Below are 8,606 nucleotides of genomic sequence, written 5' to 3'. Positions count from 1 at the left end.
CGTCCATTATGAACAGGTGGTAGATCGTGCTGAAAGATGCAATAGCCTTCCCCGAATTGCTCTTCAACAGTAGGAAGCAAGAAGGTAGTTAAAACATCAATGTAGGCCTGTACTGTGATAGTCCTACGGAAAATAACAAGGGCTGCAAGTCCCCTCCACGATAAACACGACCACACCATAACACCACCGCCTCCGGATTCTACTGTTGGAACTTCAAGTGTAGAAGATGACGTTCACCAGATATTCTCCATACCTACACCCTGCGGCGCATGATATTGTGTTTTTCAGGACCCTTAGCAACAGCAGGCGTCGGGCGCGAGGTGATGGATTACAGGGATGTTACTGTCGGGTAACCACTCCGCCATAGGCCGTCCATTATGAACAGGTGGTAGATCGTGCTGAAAGATGCAATAGCCTTCCCCGAATTGCTCTTCAACAGTAGGAAGCAAGAAGGTAGTTAAAACATCAATGTAGGCCTGTACTGTGATAGTGCTACGGAAAACAACAAGGGCTGCAAGTTCCCTCCACAAGAAACACGACCACACCATAACACCACCGCCTCCGTATTCTACTGTTGGAACTTGAAGTATAGAAGATGACGTTCACCAGATATTCTCCATACCTACACCCTGGCATCGGATCGTCACATTGTGTACCGTGATTCGTCACTCCGTACAACGTTTTTCCACTGTTCAGTCGTCCAATGTTTACGTTCCTCACACCAAGCGAGGCGTCGATTGGTATTTACCAGCGTGATGTGTGGCTTACAGGCAGCTGCTCGACCATGAAATCCAAGTTCTCTCATCTCCCGCCTAACTGTCATAGCACTTGCAGTGGATCCTGATGCAGATTGGAATTCCTGTGTGATGGTCTGGATAGATGTCTGCCCGTTACACATTACGACCCTCTTCAACTGTCAGCAGTCTGTCAATCAACAGACAAGTGCGGCTGTACGCTTTTGTGCTGTATGTGTCCCTTCGTGTTTACACTTCACTATCATATTGGAAACAGTGGACCTAGAGATGTTTATGAGTGTGGAAATCTCGCGTACAGTCGTGTGACACAAGTGACACCCAATCACCTGACCACATTCGAAGTCCGTGAGTTCTGTAGAGCACCCCATTCTGCTCTGTCACGATGTCTAACGAGTACTGAGGTCGATGATATGGATTACCTGGCAGTAGGTGGCAGCACAACGCACCTAATATGAAAAATGTAAGTTTTTTGGGGTGTCCGGATACTTTTGATTACATAGTGTACATTGGCGCTAGTCTTACCCCTTGAAAGCTCATCCAGTAATACACTGACGCTAAGAGAAAGTAGACACATGGTTAAATCTGAAGTTTAAAATAGGGAGCTAGTACCGTACCTTACGTGTATCCATTATTTAGTTGTAAAGGATATACAAGGAATTACTAAGGCACGTTTTCACTGAGTTCAAAACATGTCCTGCAACAAAGTTTGGAACATTGTTCAAGGCTAGTACTGGACTAGTGACATTCACATCGTCCTGACTGAACACAAAAACGGTCGTCCACGGCTGTGTAGGTAGAGATCAAAAGAATACTTTACTGGTCTACTCTCACTGTGCAGAGATAGTGTTTCTTTATGCTCTGTTGTATTTCACAAACTGGATAAACTATTTAAAATATGACTGGCTTTGAAGTTTGGAATAAATGTGCAAGACTTTGATAGGAACCTCGTTTTGGTGGTGGTGGTGGTTAGTGTTTAACGTCCCGTCGACAACGAGGTCATTAGAGACGGAGCTCATGCTCGGGTTAGGGAAGGATTGGGAAGGAAATCGGCCGTGCCCTTTCAAAGGAACCATCCCTGCATTTGCCTGAAGCGATTTAGGGAAACCACGGAAAACCTAAATCAGGATGGCTGGAGACGGGATTGAACCGCCGTCCTCCCGAATGCGAGTCCAGTAACCTCGTTTTGGCAAAAACCAAAGAGTAACAACATGTCTTTCCTTCACAGGAACTACTTTTCTGAAATCTGTGTTTTTCTTTGGAACAGGTGACCCTATCATATTGATTAGAATTTTGAAATCAGTTGGCGACATCTTAGTCACCTAACAGCCATCAGAACCACTTCCAAATTCAGCTCACACAGCTAAGTCGTTTCCGCCACATCTTCTACAGTACCAGTACTAATTATGTATTCGTATCGTTCAGAACAGTATCGTTATAGCGTTGCCCTATTGCAAATACACAACGTGAAATGTTTGCTGCCAGTTCAGTGCAGACGATACGAATACATAATTAGAAATGTTTATCGCCAGTGTAAAAGGGGGGGGGGGCAACAATGAACATTTTTGGCAATATGTTACTGACTTTGGTGGAAATGATATGATCAAAAATATGTTTACAAATGTAACTTTATAAGCAACAGTTTCATGCATTACTATTCTACAACCATAACAAACCTATCATCTCTGTTTTAAGAGATAACACCACTTTGGAAACAAGGGTTGTCTCGACAATTTTTTGTGGAACGAAAGGTGACCGAGGAATAATACACTACTGGCCATTAAAATTGCTACACCACGAAGGTGACGTGCTACAAACGCGAAATTTAACCGACAGGAAGGAGATGCTGTGATATGCAAATGATTAGCTTTCAGAGCGTTCACACAAGGTTGGCGCCGGTGGCGACACCTACAACGTGCTGACATGAGGAAAGTTTCTAACCGATTTCTCATACACAAACAGCAGTTGACCGGCGTTGCCTGGTGAAACGTTGTTGTGATGCCTCGTGTAAGGAGGAGAAATGCGTAACATCACGTTTCCGACTTTGATAAAGGTCGGTTTGTAGCATATAGCGATTACGGTTTATCGTATCGCGACATTGCTGTTCGCGTTGTCGAGATCCAATGACTGTTAGCAGAATATGGAATCGGTGGGTTCAGGAGGGTAATACGGAACGCCGTGCTGGATCCCGACGGCCTCGTATCACTAGCAGTCGAGATGTCAGGCATCTTATCTGCATGGCTGTAACGGATCGTGCAGCCACGTCTCGATCCCTGAGTCAACAGATGGGGATGTATGCAAGACAACAACCATCTGCACGAAAAGTTTGACGACGTTTGTAGCAGCACGGACTATCAGCTCGGAGACCGTGGCTGCGGTTACCCTTGACGCTGCATGACAGACAAGAGCGCCTGTGACGGTGTACTCGACGACGAACCTGGGTGCACGAATGGCAAAACGTCATTTTTTCGGATCAATCCAGGTCCTATTTACAGCATCATGATGCTTGCATACGTGTTTGGCGACATCGCGGTGAACGCACATTGGAAGTGTGTATTCATCAACCCCGTACTGGCGTGATGGTATAGGGTGCCATCAGTTACACGTCTTGGTCACCTCTTGTTCCCATTGACGGCACTCTGAACAGTGGACGTTACATTTGAGATGTGTTACGACCCGTGGCTCTATCCTTCATTCGATCCCTGGGGATCCCTACATTTCAGCAGGATAATGCACGACCTCATGTTGCAGGTCCTGTACGGGCCTTTCTGGATACAGAAAATGTTCGACTGATGTCCTAGCCAGCATATTCTCCAGATCTCTCACCAATTAAAAACATGTGGTCAATGGTGGCCGAGCAGCTGGCTTGTCACAATATGCCAGTCACGACTCTTTGCGAACTGTGGCATCTTGTTGAAGCTGCATGGGCAGCTGTACCTGTACATACCACCCAAGCTCTGTTTGACTCAATGCCCAGGCGTATCAAGGCCGTTATTAAGGCCAGAGGTGGCTGTTCTGGGTACTGATTTCGCAGGATCTATGCACCCAAATTGAGTGAAAATGTAATCACATGTCAGTTCTAGTATAATATATTTGTGCAATGAATACCCGTATATCATCTGAATTTCTTCTTTGTGTAGCAGTTTTGATGGCCAGTAGTGTACTTGGGATGGTTATTGGGCACATATTTAAGTACATTACAAAATGGCGACATTGCAGAAGTTCTCCCGAGGCGTGCTGAATTTGAGTTGATCTATGGCATGCAAGCGCTGTCAATTTGAATCTGGAAAAAAGAAAAAAATCTATGTAATTTACACGAGTTTAGCTAGTGAACCACGTAGGAGATTTTAGAAGTAATGATTTTTGTGTAACTGGCGCGGGTCTGAATAATTTTTACGAGTAACAGAACAGTCATTTTGTTAAATCCAGCCTGGTCGCAAATGTGGGGTGTCTACAAAACCTGCTTTCACAGATCGCTAGACAACACTCTAACAATTCATTTTAATGAGTTTTATTGTAATATGAAAAGATTACAATACTTAGCTTTGGCTATTACACAGAATTGTCACAAGCAAAGGGCGACAGACAAAATAAGAAAGATCTTCAGTATAACAAGTCCGTGTTACATAAACAGTACAAACAAGTGATTAGCGTTGATGCTTCTATCAAAGTTTCTAGTCTTAAAGATGCTGTAGAACTGGGCCGCGACTAGTCGGGCTCGGCGGTTATTTCCTCTTCGCAAAGGGGTTGCTACTGTCACATTGTCGTCCTGGAGAGGGGTCGGTCAGTGTAGGATTGGCTGGCGTCTTCTCACAGCCCTCTTCTCTATCGTTCCTGACTGGTGTGTCGGCGTTTGACTTTACACCCTAGCACATTTGTTGATAAAATTTATTTAAATTAACTAATCGAAAATCATCTACATTGTTTGCTTTGAAATATAAATTTTCAAATATCAAGACGGAAAATTAAGGAGTTATGCTGCGTGCCGTTTTGCAAAATCATATTCCGAGAAAAACGCATTTGAAGTTTTGAAATACCGTATGCTATAGACATGACCAAATGAAAAAATCTGCTTTTAGAAAACTCTTACTTCAATCTGCTATCCCATGACTGGCCTGTTGTACTGCTGCCGTTGCACCTCATCATAGAACGATTGAAATATCGGTCGTTGCAATTCCATGAAAACAAAAAACTTTGCAATTCCATCTAGCCCTACTGCGAGCAGGCGCTTTGCTAGGAATTTTCGATGGTCGATTTCATATGCGTTCCTTGTATAGTTACTTCTTGGTATAACAATTTCTGGGAAGTGTGGCCAAGCAATCATTATGCTTCTAAAATATCTATAGCGACATATCTACTGAACGTTCTTGCAACGTGATGTCTGTATTGCGCGTTCAAGTGTCGAGAAATAACAGAGAAAAAGATAACAAAATTTATAATACAATAACACATCAGAATCCTGGTCATTGCCTTTCAATTTCTTAGCAGAGACACTGACTACTTATGAATTTCTCTCAGTGTCATATCTAGTCTTTGCGCACTTTGATGACATATTGTATCCGCGCCGCGTTGGCTACGATGTTTTCGTACCTTTTCTGCCCAAGTACAGTTTCTTATCACTCATTCTTATTTGAATGATAAAACTGTGTACTATAAGATCATAAGTAGTCTATCAAAAGTCAATGCTGCACTCAAACATCAAGATTCGAAGCGAAGGAATTGTCATTTTAGTACTGACGCCATGCTAACGTATTATTGCTTTGAAATGCTTTTATCTATACCAAAACGCTACAGAGGGTATCGAGTTGGCGATGAGAGGCTGTTTCGATTCATAGAGGCACTAGAGGGACAGCTCTGACTTCACTAGAACAAATTTTTCTGGGGTTAAGCCGGGTTCGCACACGCAACGAAAGTATCGCCACAAGTCCAGTCATTCTGGAGTGGCGCTGTGAGCTACCGTTCACACAGGACGCCACAAATTCTTCGTAATTGCGCAGTTTGCAAGATGGCGTCACCTGTCTCAGCTGATTAAACGGCTGTACATATTACTAAATAACATGTTTAGGAAACATAATAAATGTAAAATATTACTTAACAAACTGTTTCTCGTCTCTCTTGTCTCGACTACATGTTTTAAGAACCAGATTGCAGCTTCAAACCAAGCAAGGCACGACTCTTAAGTGATTTTAGTACTTTTTTATGTTCATTCATGTAAGCATTTCGAATGTTTCGAATTTTTAATTTTGTTGTAGCTACATCAATTCCAGGTACATATTGACGCATACTGTTTACTATTTCAATTAATGCAGCATCTCTCAAATTTCTGTCTTTGCATGATTCACTTTTGTGGTTCCCAAGGCATTCTCGTTCTTGATACACCTCCAAGAATCTCATAATTGTCGCTGTTGACCACTTTTTCGACATATTAATAGCAAACGCACAAACAAAAGCACTATCTGTGAACGAATACGCAGTAGAAAGGTTTGAATCCAGCCGCGAGGTAGCAATCGAATGATGTTATTCGATTGTGGACAAGGCAAAATGGCGCAACAAAGTAGAACCAAGTTCAACCTTTTGTGGCGTGACAAAAGTTGCGCTACTTAAATGGCGCCACCGAATACTAGGAGTTTACTCCCTCTTCCCGGATGTCCGCGATCGAACTGACACCTCCGTCCCGCCGCTCACACCTGGTTTCCAGTACTTGGACAACATTGCACACACAGAACTCAATGCCCCCTATCACTACACAGGATCTCATTGCTACACTCCGCACCAAATGCAACACTGCTCCTGGTCACGATCGTGTCACCTACCGTCACCTTCGTGAAGCTCCTGTCTCTTTCCTCTCCACCCTGGCCAGGCTCTACAATGTAGTCCTGTCCACCGGTTACTACCTCGACCTGTGGAAAACCTCCCGTATCCTCATGTTCCTTAAACCTGGCAAACCGCCGTCCGCTGTCTCCTCCTACCATCCCATCAGCCTTACCTCGGTCTTCAGCAAGGTCCTGGAATCTGTCCTCACCCGGCGCATCCACTAGCATCTCTGCCAGCACCGCCTCCTTCCCGTTACCCAGTGTGGCTTTCGGCCGTCCTTCTCTTCCGACGACCTACTCCTCCACCTCACTCATCTCCTTTCTGAACAGCTTAATTCCCGTCGCTCCGCAATCTTCCTCTCCCTGGACCTCGAACATGCTTATGACCGCATATGGCATTCCTGCTCCAAACCTTCGCCCTTCCCATTAACTACGTCCGTCTGATCGGCTCCTCTCTCTCCCACCGTCCTTCCTACGTCACCATCCATAACACAGATTCCTACACCTTTTTTCCCTTTGCCGATGTACCCCAAGGCTCCGTCCTCTCCCCCCTTCTATACCTTTTGTATGCGGCGGACATACCGCCGCCGTCACCCCCCGTCCACCTTCTCCAATTTGCCGATGACACTGCCTTCCTTGCCCTTCCCCCACCTTGCAGCACTCCCAACACCTTCTCCAATCCCATCTTGACCAGTTCACCGCTTGATGCGACCAGTGGTTGCTCAAGGTCAATCCCTCCAAAACCCAGGCGATCATTGTAGGCAAAACCACCCCTTCCTTCCTCCTCCTTGATTTCTATCTCACCGTCTATGGCCGTCCCATCGCCCTCACCCCCACCCTCCAGTACCTTGGCGTCACCCTCGACTGTCGCCTCTCCTGCACCCCCCATCTCCGGACAATCCAAGCCAAGGCACACTCCCGACTCCGTCTCCTCAAGCTCCTTTCCGGCTACACGTGGCGTCTGGACCCATCCACCATCCTCCACACCTGTAAATCCCTCATCTGCCCTATCCTTTGTTACGGCCATCCAGCCTGGATCTCCGCTCCCCCCTATCTTTTATAAATCCCTTCAAATCCTTGAACGCCATGCTCTCCGCCTCACCTCACCCTTCCTCCCTTCCCCCTATCTCCCCTGCCCTTGGCATCTGCTCTCCCCTCCCCCCCCCCCCCCCCTCTCTTGGCAGCTCCCCGGACTCGTACACGGTTAGTGAACATTCGCGCGGCGGAGATCAATGCCTCGTGTTTCTGTGTGCCGTCGTTTTGTGCTTAAGTGGTTCAGTGTTATTAGTTTTGTGCACCTACGTTCACGTGTGACAGTTTTCGTCTATGTATGTGTCCAAGTGTCTGAACAAATTTTATCTTGGACTCTACGTCCGTGAACGGCTCCATGTATTTTAAAAAGTGTTTGTCTCCGTTTATATGTCTACCATATTTTTTTTCTCTAATTGTCTCCATTTGTATCTTTTTGTGTTTCTCTGCGGCCAAAGAGCGGCGTAGTGTGCTACTGCAGGCCTGCCTGTAAACTGGTTTAAAAATAACAATAAAGAAAAAAAAACTAGGAGTTCACACATGCAACTACAAAGCAACTGCAGTTCGCCATTAGCAGTGGCCTGTGTGAACCCGGCTTTAAAGTTTTGGCATTGTATTTTAGAAGGTTCAAAGCAACTTTCAAGCCAATAAAAAACTATTTTTTTGAAAATTCCATAGTGGTGTTACCCCTTAACCAACGAGGCTGAGGATAACTGCCGTAAGAAATTTGGGTCTTCTCAGTGCTTCGCTCTAGCTTTGCCGAGGTTAGGTATCAAATAATTATCTAGCATTTATTCTGTTAACTGTCGAGAAAGGCATCTGTTCGTACATTGAGACTTACAAATCTTATCATTACTACATTAACAAGAATGTATATTGTAAATATTGGATTCGGTGTTAACATTTTCTTTTGACAGGCCCCAAAACTTCAATATACTGAGTCAACGGCGATAACATTAGCATCAATCTTTCGTTTGTGACGTGCTAAATGTTCTCTCAAGGTACCAAGACG

This window comes from Schistocerca cancellata, chromosome 11, assembly GCF_023864275.1.
Source record: "Schistocerca cancellata isolate TAMUIC-IGC-003103 chromosome 11, iqSchCanc2.1, whole genome shotgun sequence".
Classification (NCBI taxonomy): Eukaryota; Metazoa; Arthropoda; class Insecta; order Orthoptera; family Acrididae; genus Schistocerca; species Schistocerca cancellata.
The sequence above is the reverse complement of the archived record's forward strand: the minus strand, read 5'-3'. Positions refer to the sequence as shown.